The 14,165-nt window shown below is 41.3% G+C and overlaps 2 long non-coding RNA genes across 3 annotated transcripts; both read right to left on the bottom strand.

Moving 5' to 3' along the window:
* Window positions 1-4,482: 4,482 nt before the first annotated feature.
* On the bottom strand, window positions 4,483-6,934 carry LOC120686403. Of its 2 annotated transcripts, XR_005680165.1 has the most exons (6): window positions 6,505-6,934; window positions 6,345-6,425; window positions 5,773-5,879; window positions 5,436-5,507; window positions 5,254-5,356; window positions 4,483-4,786 (listed from the first exon to the last, which is right to left on the bottom strand). It is a non-coding gene; the product is annotated as an uncharacterized LOC120686403 (long non-coding RNA). The 2 variants fall into 2 exon arrangements; XR_005680164.1 differs by lacking the exon at window positions 6,345-6,425.
* A 3,883-nt stretch (window positions 6,935-10,817) lies between these two features.
* On the bottom strand, window positions 10,818-12,444 carry LOC120684511. Its single transcript, XR_005679329.1, has 2 exons — window positions 12,115-12,444; window positions 10,818-11,030 (listed from the first exon to the last, which is right to left on the bottom strand). It is a non-coding gene; the product is annotated as an uncharacterized LOC120684511 (long non-coding RNA).
* Between the last annotated feature and the right edge of the window lie 1,721 nt (window positions 12,445-14,165).

Genomic DNA, 14,165 nt, shown 5'->3' with positions numbered 1-14,165 from the left:
GTAATACTATTCTGACCTGACGGGTTTCCGTTCAAAAAAAAAAGTTTCATTTTTTGTGTCAGCTTATATTTCTTTTGTGGCCTCGTTGGGCCCCGGGGAGAATCCATTCCTTCCTCCTCAGGCGATTTTTTCTTTTTTATATTTAAAAAAATCAAAATTTCAAAAATATATGTTTGTTTCGAAAAATTTCAAAAATATACCCCGGTCGTCCTATGTGGGGAGACAGACCCTAAATGTAATTTTTTTTTTCAAATTTGCAACGAGGTCCCTGGCCGAGGGTGCGCGGGAGAAGGGGGGCCTTTCGCCCCCCCGGGTGACAGGGGGGCTGTCGCCGCCCCCCCTCGGGCGATCGGGGGCCTGTCGCCGCCCCCCTCGGGCGACCGGGGGCCCCACCCACAGGCGCGACAGGGGGTGAGGAGAAGGGAAGCGGTGAAGCCCTGCCAGATTGCGCACTTGTGATCTGCAGGTTAGTACATTTAGCTTATGTATTTTTCTATTGGTATTGTAGAGTAATTTAATTTATTTAGTGCTATAGTAGAACCATTTAAGTAAGAGTTTAATGATACTTTAGTTACGTAGTAGTAAATTAGTTTAGAATATTAGTACTACGCGTTTATTATTACAATTGCAGTACTATTAGAGACGTGTTTATAAATTAATTACGATTTAGAATAGAACTTCGCATATGCAGTATAGAATTTAAGTGTCATCACGTAGTGAATACTTATATGTTTTAGTTGAAATCCATACTTAGTTTTTATGGATTATTGAATAAGGTAGTGAAGTAAAGAGTATAACTCGATAAGTATTCTGTTATATACAGATATGTCGAGCAAGATGTAGTTTCAAGTATTTTTTTGTGACTACAATGTTTTGTATGGGCCAAATGGAGTAGACCTATTTGCCTCTAAGTGCACATCTAGCGCCATAGATAAACCTCTGGAGAGGAGTTTTGGTTCCATATGTAAGTGGCTGCAGCGTGGGTTCCGTGTTGATCCGGAGACACATGTGATGACCGTCCAGTCTCTTGTTAATTGGGAGGTAGAAAGTGATTTATGGAAATTGATGATGATACACAACACTGATGACTGGCAGAAGTACATGCAATCAGCTCTAGATCGTGGGTGGCCTTTGGCCATTCTTGTTCAAATCCGGGAGAAGACACAAAATGAAATCCAATATGGTGCAGATCAAGCAACTCCGAGTATTCGAAGAGAGACCAACTATGTTGAGTAAGATGAGTCAGAAGAGATAGAGAACCAAAACATCAGACCACAGGGCCTTGCTGATGAGGGAGAGAGGATACATAGCATTGTGGACGAGATGGAGGCAGAAGACCAAACCGCAATGGAGATGGAAGAATATGAGGGCTCATCTGATGACGAGCAGTACTCATTACCAAAAGAGTGGAAGGAGCATGATTTTGGCAATCATGTCGCAGAAGACGTACAAAATCAGGAGTGAGAGTACAGAGGGAATGAGGTAGTGCAAGGTGCAACATATCCAAACATTGAAGCCGTAAAAGATGTTGTGAGACTATGAGCAATATCATTGAAATGAGAATTTAGAGTCGTAAAGTCTGGCAGTAAAGAATATGAGGTGAAGTGTGTGAATGATGGATGTCCATGGCGAGTACATGCATTCAAGGGAAAATGGAAGTCGAACTGGAAATGTTCCATTGTGACAGAGCACACTTGTTTGCTGTGATAAGTTCTTTCCTCGCATCGCAATATATCATGCGACTTTATTGCAAAGCAAATATATGAGTTGATTATGGACAACCTAAATTATGAGCTAAAAATTATTGTTCGACACATTGAACAGACTTACTAGTACACCATTAGTTATTTGAAGGCATGGCGGGCTAAATAAAGGGTGTTCGAGATGCGGTTCGGCACATACGAGGCATCATATGATAACCTACCTCGTATGTTATCCCAAGTTGCTGATAGAAATCCTGAAAGCTTTTATGACACATACCTCGTACCAGCCGTGATTAGGGGGCAAAGTATTCTGCAACGAGACTTCTTTTGCCTAGGTGCCTGTGTTAGGGCATTTCAGTGTTGTCTTCCGGTGATCTGTATTTTTGGCACATTTCTGACTGGAAGGTATAAATATCAGATACTCCCCGCAAATCGGGGTAGATTGCAACAACCAAATAGTTCTGTTCGCATTTGCATTTGTTGAGAATGAGAACTTAGACAGTTGGTATTGATTCCTTGAACGAGTGAAGGTTCACGTTGTTGCTGCACGTCCAGATGTGTGCCTTATTAGTGATAGGCATGCAAGTCTGCTACAATTAATTCTAAAATTGCAACGTGGAACTGCGACAACGCCTCTATTGTGGCTCGATGTCCAAAACAGATGGTGCATTAGACATATGGGTGCAAACTTCTATTACCACTTCAAGAACAAGGATCTTAAGAACATGTTTAAGAGGTTGTGCATCCAAAATCAACAGAGAAAATTTAATGCATTATGGCAGATGCTTGATCAGTTGACTGCAGAGTTAGTGAAGGTAAGGGCATCTGGAACAAGCACGAGTCAGGCTGCAGAGGCTAGAGATTCAATTGAGAAGCCATTTTCACAATGGATTCGAGGTGCACCTAAGGAGAAATAATTGTTCCTTTATGATACCAACGGAATACGGTATGGTATTTAGACAACGAAATAATGTGAAATCTTTAAACTCTACTACTTTGGACAACACCATCTCTATCGTACCATCCGCTAACGAATCCAACTTCTTACTGATAACAAGATGAGTCATGATATCAAGTATTATACTAGATTTTTCTTCGGTCCATGAAAATTCTATACAATTGAAGGCAGCCATTGCCTTATGCTGCAATATCAATAAGGTACTGTCATAATTCTATTCTAATTCATAATTAATTTAAAAACAAGTCTGTAATAGTACTGAAATTGTAATACTAAACGAGTGTTATAAAGCACCAAATCTAATTCAGCTAATCCGCTAATTAAATTAAATTGTTATACAATATCAACGGATTCATACGGAAGTTACCGGTAGATCACAAGTGCGGAATTCGGCAGAGCTTCGCCGCTTTTCTCTCCTCACCCCTCTCTTTTTTCTAAATTTTTAGGCTTAAATGAGAATGGAATGTAGGCCAGAGCTTATATAGGGTGGGAGACCCCCTGTCGCCCGTGTGCTGGGGGGTGACAGGCCCCCACCCCCGGCCAGGGACCTCTTTACAAATTCAAAAAAACATTACATTGAGGTCCTGTCGCCCGTTGCTTGGGCGACAGGACCCCTGTCGCCCTTGGGCCGGGCGATCGGGGGCATTTTCGAAATTTTTCAAAACAGACATATATTTTTGATTTTTTAAAAAAATATAAAAAAGAAAAAGACGCTCCTCCTCAGAGGCTGTGGCCCGTGACCCAAGGGCCCAAATGGGAAATGTCAAGGTCCACTGGGCTCATCAAGAAAAAAGAAAAATGCGAAATACAGGAGCATTCCGAGAATTGGACTCGGAACCTCTCGCACCATAAGCGAGAATCATACCACTAGACCAAACGCCCACGTTGACCTTAGCTTCCTATTTAACGTTAATACGAAGGCAGAGTGGCAGACACGCTCAAACGACTTAATCGATGCCTCTGACGAAGCTATGCGTTGTCAACTACTCCAATTTACAGACAAGAAAACCATGGCGCAGAACATGCATGCAGGAATCACGTACCTGCATAGTTTTCTTTTCTGCAAGACTCTGAACTCCAGTCCATTGAGTTCGACCCGACTCCCGGCACAATAATAAGTGACAGACATTCAGAGCGCACTGGTAACAGCAGTAGCATTGACGATTTGGCACTTAATCATCAGAACATCTGACTGTGTGGTAAACACTACAATAAAAATAATTTCTTGGAACGTTCCGTTATTTTTTTTCAGAAACACGTGAAAAGGTAACACGCTCGATCTTGGATGAAGATAAACTTTATACAAAACTTGTAGAGCTTGAACGAGATCTAAAATTTTATAGTTGATGATGTTTTCATTTAAGGTCATTTAATAGTACAAATTTAAGGTTATTTAATAGTACAAAAAATTATTATAAATTCTCTAATTTCAAAATCTTAAAATTTTGATTAGTTTTCAAATAATCTTGGATGTAGAGTAGTTTCGTATCAAAGTTGTAGTGGTAAGATCTAAAATGACATCGTTTATAAATTATTCATTTAGGACCGTTTTAGATCACAAGATCTTGTACTAGTGTTGCCCTATATATGGCTATGACTATACAGTATCTCTACAAATCAATTTGTAGGGGGCGGGTGATACCATGACCCACCTCTAGAAATGCATTTCTAGGGATGCGCATGTTATCCGTCCCTATGAATCAATTTTTAACTGCGAGAAGTAGGAGCAAGTACCGCACCCACCTTTAATAATATATTTTTACCTGTCCCTAAATTTTTTTTTGTGAAACAGGAGGGGTGCGATCACCTACTAGTTATATATTAAAACAAGGAGCAAATTTTTTATATATTAAAATCTTTTTTGTAGTAGTGAAACATGTGACACATGGCAAGATACTGCCTACAATTTAATAGTGCATTGTTCTGCATTGCACCATTTGACAGGCTATGTGCTGGAGATGCGTGAGGCTTTAGATCAAGGCATTCTTGATCCATAAATATGACAGCTTTGGAATTCTTTCCAAGGATGTGCAATCTATGTCAGAGCCTTGGTTCACCGAGATGCATTAAGTCCTTTTCCACCATGTCCCGACGTCCTCCAATGCAAGTCCAAGGTCGTGTATTCCTGGAACAAACAAAAGCCATCATGATGATGAAGAGGAGGGTCCATGTCATACTTCACCAAAGAAAAATAGGCCAGATGGTAAGAAGAAGGAGAAAGCATCCAAAGGTAAAATCTTGTATCTGATGGTCAAATTAACCCTTTACATGAAAGCAATGGAAAATATCTAAGCCTAGAAAGAAAAGGTTGAAGAGTTGAAAGAGAGTAAGAAAAATATCTCCCACCAGGATAAAGGCCTCTCTCTACTCCCCACTGGCCCTTGGACTTTAGACCCGGGACTAGAACCTTTGTTGGTCCCGGGACCAAAAATCGCCGGGACAAATATAAAGGTTGTAGTAGTGAATGATGAGCATGAAGTAGAGAATAAAAAGCTAGAACTAATGCAAGAAGTAGAGAATAGAAAAGCTAGAACTAAAGCAAGAAGTAGATGTGAGTTGCAAGATATGAACAAAAAATATGATAATATTTACATGTGGCTCTTATTGGTTCTTCGTGAAGGGTTCATCAACATATTTTAGCCTCAAAATCTTCATAGTTCTATCCAAGTTTGTTTATGCTAGTAGTTCATGGTTCCTGAAATGTTACATTTGAAAACTATTATTTTTATCAAATAGAGGATGGACAAAAATTGAGTAGAATAAATAGAACTTACCATTGGCTTCCACTTTACACTAACACACTTTATTTGGGCGATAGCTTCCTGCACGTGGTGGTATTGATGAACCTGTGGACACCAGCGTTAGATTAGAGAAGTCTCTTTTGCAACATAAATGCAGAAGCTGGAACTTTACTGATCGTCAAAGAAATCAATGTAAACAATGGTAGCACAAATTTAAAAGGATTACAGTAGAATTTTCATATCTCCACAGCAAGCTGCCATAAATTATAGAAACTGCGGTGCTTTTTGCAAATGAAATGAGTGTAGCTTATCATAAATAAAGTGGTGAATTCTCGCAATAAAATGGATAAACTGGTGAATAGAATTGTACCCAATAGTCCCTTTATCCCAATCCACGCCAAGTGTGCCATGTGCTTTAGGGGCTTTGAATTACCAGTCTTATAGCTGATCTCATGATGTTCGCTATCAAATTCCAACCTAGCATACAAAAACATTAATAAGAAATTACTTTCGCAACGTGATTCAACAAGTTGGAATTTTTTTGTTTAAAAGATGTTTGCTTAGAGGTTTATGTACATGTTCCTTTAGATTTTGTATTATTAGCACTTATTTGTAAGCCTATTAAGCTCATAAATCCGTGATTGCTTCATTAGGCTAAATTTGACATGTACCAGTCCCACTCCATCCATTGCACCTATTTATATTTTGAGTTTTTTTAATCAACTCCATCCATTGCACCTATTTATATTTTGATTTTTTTAATCAACTAATACAAAATCTTGTATATTTGTTCACACAAACACCATTGTGGAAACCGTTAGTTAAATTGAACAAATTTCCACGGGATCTTATTATTAGCAATTCACTACACTTTGGTAGCTATTTCAGTCATATTATCTGGTTATTAATTAGTGTCTTGCTAAGTACATATAAAAAAAATACCTGAGCATAAGTATTTCTCTATGGAAACCTTCAAAAGTAGGATTTAAGCATATATCTATGACACTACTTTTGTCATCCGTCCTGCAGTTGTAAAGAATGGAAAAGCTCAAAATTATGCAAAAATTTAGAATGCCAAAACAAAGATAGGTACAAAAATTACCTTATTACCATCTTGATTGTCCATGGTTCATCGTCATGCTTCGACAAAGGTAAACCTGTCATATGCGATTAGTAATTAGATCTATCTTCAAATGGATTGGTAACAAAAAAAGAATCAGAGATTAAATTAAATCTAAACTTAGTTCCAAAATATCCTCCAATGATGAAATAGTTGGGGTCAGCAGCAAACCACTTAACAGCAGTAAGAATGCCACCAAACTGAGCCTCTCGTGTCAGAAGAATTTTGAATTCACAGGACTCTTCAAATATGGCAATTATAATAGAACCCTCTCAAGTGCAGAAAAGAAGTTTGTTTTGTCCCCAGACAAGTTTGTCACTTAACTTGTGTCGTGAACTTGAAAAATGTGCCGATAACCTAACATATATTAATATTCAGTATACACTTTTTGTACCTCCACAAATAAATCCTTGCTATTGATGCTTTTTCTGGGCCAACACACGATCGTGTGGCACGCAACGATGCACCTTGCAGCGCCACAGCACCAACTGGCCAGACCGGTCTCGCTAGGTAGATCCGACGAGGATCTAACGTACGCCCGCCCAGGAGGGACCCCGTTGGGGCAGGCACACCTTGGGTTGCCCTAGGCTTGGCAAGACAGCTAGGGCGTCTTCAAACACCATGAAGACGAAGGAAGAATAACATATCAAGGTTTGAAAAGTACGGTAACGAGGAAGAAAGGTAAAAACGAAAAAGATAGATTGATTTAGTCGATTCGATTGGGTTGGATCCCCTCAATTGGCCGTGACCCTTTATATTTATAGAGAGGGATGGTCTTACCCCATTAGGAGTTAACATTAATTATTTTTATACCATAATACAACTCCTGACTTGGACTGGACTGCCTGGACCGGTCTGACCGCCCCTATAAACCGGTCTGACCGGTCTGCCCGGGATGCAGAAATTCCCGAAGCCATATCTCACTCATCCAGACTCCAAATTGGACGTTCTACATATGCTTCTTGATCTACTCGACGAGAGCTATCCAATGGTGAAGTCCAATTTACATTTTGAGGACTTTGACTAGACCAGTCCGACCAATTGAGGAAAGAGGTCTGATCGGTCTCCTTCGAGTAGCCATTTTTTGTGTGTGAACATATGCCCCCTGTGTTATGGCAAAACTTGCATGCCATAAAAAATTCTCAATGGTCAGAACTGCTTAAGGACGATGACAAACAATACATCACTCATATATTTTTCTCTACACTTGTTACGCATGCTAATAATATAGCCGAAATAAGAAAACTAGCGTATGTAACAATTTATGGCTTAGGATCAACAAACTATTTCGGCTTTTATATTCCTTAGCATTTCAACAACAGAAATCCTAACACGGACAATGCAGCTGATTATTCAAATCATGGCCCCTTGGTAAGGCATAAGTATGATATTGATAGTCATAATATGGCAACAATGGATTATACCAAAACCATGGATTATAATTGGGTGTACCTTAATACGCGTAACATGGCATATGCATTGATGGAATAAATGATGAAAACCAATGTGATGACCGTTGGTGCCCATTTGCCCTTGGTGATGAAGAATCTCTATTTTGATTAACTCCTAACCGATTGTTTTTGTTTTGCCAGGCTATTTTCTAATATTTATGTAGCAATTTAGCAAAGCTTGGTTTCTTCTTCATCCCTTTGCTTCTTGGCATGACACTTTGATCTCTGCCAGAATTTCTGGCAAAACCGGTCAGAGACCCGGTTTGGCTACCGGCCGAGATCTTCTTGCCCCCAGCTGAACTTGGTTTTTGTCCAACTATATTATTTTAAGTATGGTCTCTATTGGGGACAATCTGATCAACAAAACTAGCCGATGTTTCTTCAACAGTCTGCTATTTTTTTATCTAGAGTCAAATCTGAATTTTCATTTAATCTACAATCTCTCTTGACACAATAGACTTGTTTAATCACCTTGTACTTCTTTTTCTGTATAGACCGATCTTTGTGATCAAAACAGTCATTATTGATAGGTGATAGTTTACTAATCGTCGGCTAGATAATATAATCTGGACACAAATATCTAGAAAAAGGTGGCATGGCGCAAGTATAGGTGATTCATGTGATGGAAACGACATTGATATATGAGGATTAATCCATTGCCGATTCTGATTATGGATCTTCTGTTTTGGAGCAGGTTTTGAGTGTTTGGAATTTTTAGGCCGACTAGCATTACTGACATCCATCTGCCTTTTGGATTTAGCCGAAAGCTCTCCACGGATATGCTTTGGCTTTTTCTTTTGATGCTTTCTACGACCTTTGGCTTCAACAATTTTCTAAACACCAATCTCAGATTTTTTGTGCTTAACTAACTTAGGCTTTGATTTGGTTCTGGAAACCCTGGGAGAGGTGGTGACACCGGTTTTGAAACCGGCCGGACCGGTTTTGTCACAACCAGTCTCTTTATCTTTGCCTTGTTGCCCCCTGAGCGTAGAAGTACCGGATATAATCTCTGTGCTCTTTTTGGGGAATTTTGGGTCGAAAAATTCGGCTTGAGATGGTCAATTGTATCTTGACCAGCAACATTAGGCAAAGTTCCGCAAGGATTATTAGCCGGCTTTTGAATAGCTGACTTTTGAATAGCAAGAATTGAATCTACATTCTTCTTTTTATCAATCAGAACATCCACCAAATTAAGCAAACCACTTATAAAGCTGGCTATGGACTTACTATGCTTTGGTAGATCGTACATCCTCAACTCGTCGATGGCAAAAATCTTCATCATGATGACGCCTTGTTCCATCACCCGATAATAGTGAGGAAGAATTGACTCATGGATATACTTGAGTAGTTCCTCAGGTAATCCTTCAAGTGCCATCATATCACAAGAGTTTGGCAGATCAGCCATGATAGCCAGATTGTCGTTCCCCAGCGGAGTCACCAAAATAAGTTGACGCCTTTTCCAAGCCAACACATGATCGCGCTAGATCACGCGGCACGCAGCAACGCACCTTGCAGTGCTGCAGCCACCAAGCGGTGGGACTGGTCTCGCCGGGTAGATCCAACAAGGATCCAACGAATGCCTGCCTGGGAGGGAACCCATCGGGGTAGTCGCACCTTGGGTTGCTCTTGGCTCGGCAAGCCAACTAGGGAGTCTTCAAACGCCATGAAGACGAAGGAAGAACAACATGTCAAGATTGGAAAAGTAGGGTAATGAGAAAGAAAGGTAAAAACAATAAAGATAGATTGATTTTATTGATTCGATTGGGTTGGATCCTCTCAATCGGGTATGACCCTTTATATTTTTAGGGAGGAAAGATCTTACCCCATTAGGAGTCGAAACCCTAATTAATTTTATACCAACATACAACTCCTAACTCGGACTGGACTGCCTAGACCGGTCTGACCGCCCCTGTAAACCGGGTCTGCCCAGGATGCAGAACCTCCCAGAGCCGTATCTTTCTCATACGGACTCCAAATTGGGCGTTCTACATATGCATCTTGATCTACACAACGAGAGCTATCCAATGGTGAAGTCCAATTTACATTTTGAGGACTCTGACCAGACCGGTCTGACCGGTTGGGGAAAGAGGTCTGATCGGTCTCCTTCGAGCAGCTATTTTTGTGTGTGAACACTTGCGATGCCTCTCTATGGGTTTGAACTTTGAACCAGCTGTCACACCCGGTTTTAAAGACAAAACCAAATGCATAGCTATATGTATGCCAGGATCAAGTTTCATACATATAGGACATTATAAGTGAATAATTAGTAATAGTATCATGTAAAAGATAATAAAAGTAATTAAAAGACTATCAGAGTTATACAACTTATCCTGGAAACGAAGACTTCAACTTCACAGGCAATCGACTGGGGGTTGTGTACGCCTAGAACTCAGCATCATCTTCAAAAGACTTCACAGCAACTTTCTCTTTTTAGTAGCAGTAAGCAAGGGTGAGTACACTTATGGTTGGTACTCAGCAAGGCCACAAAAAATAACTAGAATATGATTTCAATCCATCTTTAAGTTTATTAATCATGTGAGGGTCCAAGCCGCTCTTGACCGTGAGCACGGTTTACTGATTAGTTTTAACTCTGCAGAGGTTGTACACTTTCCCCACAATTCGTGTTTTCCATGTCACCCGAGGTCGCGAGCCTCTTAAACACTTTTCTTTGGTGAGTGGCTAGGGATTCACTACGAGGTCTTTACAAAGACTCCCTATATGTAAGTGTTGGTCCCTACAATTGCAGTCCATCAAAAGACACATCTTCCTTCACCTGCTCCACCACACAAACCCAAACACCACCAAACGAGCCACCCCAACACCACATATAGATCATCTAATTAATTAGCAAAGAACAGAGCCATATAGTATTGTGGTTGTACTGTTTTCCTGGGTGGTTCTCGATGTTCCAATTAAACAAAATATTCTTGTAAATAAGCATAGATAGAAGTATGGTTAGGGTCACTTGCCTATCACCAATGAAAAGTTACTCTTACTACTCTTCAAATCTTGCTCACTTGCAATTCTTGATGCTTCAAGCTTCAAACAATGATCATTCTACTCGAAGCAATCATCGGGCAACCATACAAAGCAAACAATAAGAACAACTAAGAACAGTACATCAAACAAAAGAAAGACTTTGAAAGAATGCACTAAAGGATAGGACTCACGGCTACAATTACGAGAACGCAAGAAACGCGGAAAATGGAGCTACGATTGAAAAGAGACAACTATCGGAAGATTTGTGTCATCGGAGAAACAAAAGAACTTAAAGGTTTATTTATTTTATTTAGAAACCACATGTAAAGAACATTTAAAAGAAATACATTTGGTTATATAACTCATATTATATTTTCATTTATAAATCCAAAGTAAAACTTAGTCAAATTTTATTCATGATTATCTATGTACAAATTTCATTAAACTTATTAAACAATTAATTTGAAGGAAACATGTGAAAGCATCTAATCGCACAACTTTATATGATTCTTATTGAACTAACAAATTAAATTACAAATACATTTGATTTGATATTAATCAAGTTAACATTAGTGGTGAAAACCAGAGTATAGATCTAATCATCTTTTAATTAGAAAATCTAGATGAAAGGATATTAATCAAATTAAATTTATATTTAATTTTAAAATAGAAACTACGGAGGAACAGCACTAATAAACCTAAGCTAACGCTAAAACAAAACTAACACAACAAGAACGAAATGAACGGAACTAAAATGGCAAATCTATGGTCAAAACGGTGACTCAGGGACCTAGTCGCAATTAATCGCAGACTACGAGGGCTAGCTGTTGATTTTCATAAGACACAACAAATTATGCTTGTGAATTCAGCAAAGATTAGGGATTGATTTGAAAAAGGTCATAAGTGGGGCTGGGTTGAAAAAAAAACTAATAGATCTAGGGGGCTTTGTGCAGATTTGGCAAGACACAAGAAAGAACAACAAAATTACATTGTTTCTCAAGGGCCAATTTGCAAAAAGCTCGGAACAGCACCCATGGAGGGCGGCGGGTACTGTAGCACGAGTTCCCGGCGTTATAGGGCATCATAGGGCTTGGGATTTGGGGGGAAAGAAAGAGGAGGTCGAGGGGAACTCGTTTTGGTGCTTACCCACGCGGAGACTCACCGTGAAGGCAGGAATCAAAGCCGGAAGGAAGAGGAGGCGCACTGCTCGGGGTAGACCCTCCTGGTGGCGGCCCTGGTTGTCGCGGGCACGAACGGCGAGCAAGGGACGCGAGGCGCTGGGCCTGGAGGTGCGGTAGGGACCTAGGCACTCGGGCATCATGGAGCCTCGTGAGCAGGATACACGGAGGGGGCGTAGGGCTGCAGAGGAGATGGGGAGGGCGAGCAGCGATCCCTGGCGGTGGTGGTACTTAGGGACGAGCGATGCAGGGGGGCGATGGCTAGGGCCGACAGTGCATGGAGCGGAGGAACAACAGGGAGGATACGAGGTCTTGGCCTCTCGAAGATTTCATAGGGCGAGCGCCCTGGCTCGTCATGGCACAGACGCCAGGGAGGCGGCACCACCGTGCAGCGCCCAGCCCAGACTGGATCAAGGCCGGCGGCTGGTGGGCCGAGCAGTTTGTGGGTAGGATTGGGCTGGATCGAAGGGGTTCAGTCTAGGCTGAAACAGGTTCGTCTGTGGGCCGAAGTAGGTTTGGTCTTGGCCGAACACAAAAAGGGTTGACGGAGAGAGGACAGAGGTACTCGTTGCACTGTCAAAAAAAAAAGGGTCGAAGGGGTGGTACTAGGCCAATCTGGAGAGCGGGCCGAAAGAGAAAGAAAGGAGAGAGGAGTCGAACGGGCTACACAACATGGATGACCGGGCTACACAGAACTCGGTCAATGAGTCCTAGCGCGTAAGCATGGGAAAACCAAGCATAGCACGGTAGGGCTGAGTCGGGTTGGGCCAAACGAGTTCGTTTGGTGTTGAGCTGGATCATTGAGTTGAGCTGTGAAAAGAAAAAATGGGGAATAGAAGGGTCGAGTCGACTGCACCTTCTATATAGGACGCGGATGGTCGGGATTGCTTGATGCACGTGCCGAGGACAGTAAAGACGAGCTATTAGATCTTGAAAGGTGTCGGTGTTTACCGCCAAGGCTGCTCAGGGATACCCTTAGCAGTAAGGTTTGTAGGTTTGTAGGTAGGGATTGACAGCTCTAGAACTCGATGGTGCAAGGAACACAAAAATTTAGAAATGTTCAGGCCGCGAGTTGCGTAATACCATACGTCCTGTGTGGTGGTTTGACTTGCCTTAGGTATTGAAGTGTTTTGAGGGGGTACCCGCCCGCCCTTATATATCCGGGGGGACAGGTTTACATGGAAAGTCCTAGTTGAATATAGTTGGAGTCCCACTACAACACGATCAGATAGTTTCCTTTGTACTGCAACTAGTCCTACGCCTATTCGGGTAGTTACAAGAGAGGTAAGGTACATCCATGTGCTATCCCTTACTCTAGAACATTCTATGCCTATAAGCAGTCCCGTTGCCCCGGGTCTGACAAGCCCCTGAGCTCTTCGTAGCCGAGGCCTGCAGGCGTCGAGTACTTGGCTGGGCATCTTCGAGTACTTCAAGTAGTCAGAACATGCTTCTGGTTGCTTCTAGGCCTTCCTTCAGATACGTCGAGTAGTCCTCCAAGTACTTCCGATTACTTCGAGGCTGTGAGGTGCTCAAGCCCTGAAATCTTGATCATATATGGTGCATGAAGTACTTGCGCTCCATATGGAGTAGCCCCCGAGTCTTAGGTTGAATAGTAGAATCAGGCTGAGGATCTCTTCAATCTTTTTCCTTCCTTGTTTTCCAAAAAATTTGAAAAACAAATCTTTGATACATATATCACGCAGCCCCCGAGCCTTGAATTTAAATCTCTCCATTTAGATTTAAGAATCAAAGTAAACTCGTGGCTAAATAAGTAATGAAGACTTTCCTGAAAAGGAAAGAATCCGTTGATATCCCAAATATTTACAAAATTGCCACCAGAGGCCATATAAATCCATCTGGAATCTTGTGAGGGTTTTACCCCTTGAACTCCTGGCCGCCGTCAAACTCAGATTTCACACTTTTCTACTCTCAGTGAGATCCACAACCCCTCTCATAGCCCCCGAGCCAAAACTCGTGACTTTGAGATGGCTCCCAAGAAGGACAAATCCAAGGTTGAAGAGGAAACAGTCGCCAA

Source organism: Panicum virgatum, chromosome 8N (assembly GCF_016808335.1).
Source record: "Panicum virgatum strain AP13 chromosome 8N, P.virgatum_v5, whole genome shotgun sequence".
NCBI lineage: Eukaryota > Viridiplantae > Streptophyta > Magnoliopsida > Poales > Poaceae > Panicum > Panicum virgatum.
Note: the sequence above shows the minus strand (reverse complement) of the source record. Positions and strands in the feature narration are given on the sequence as shown.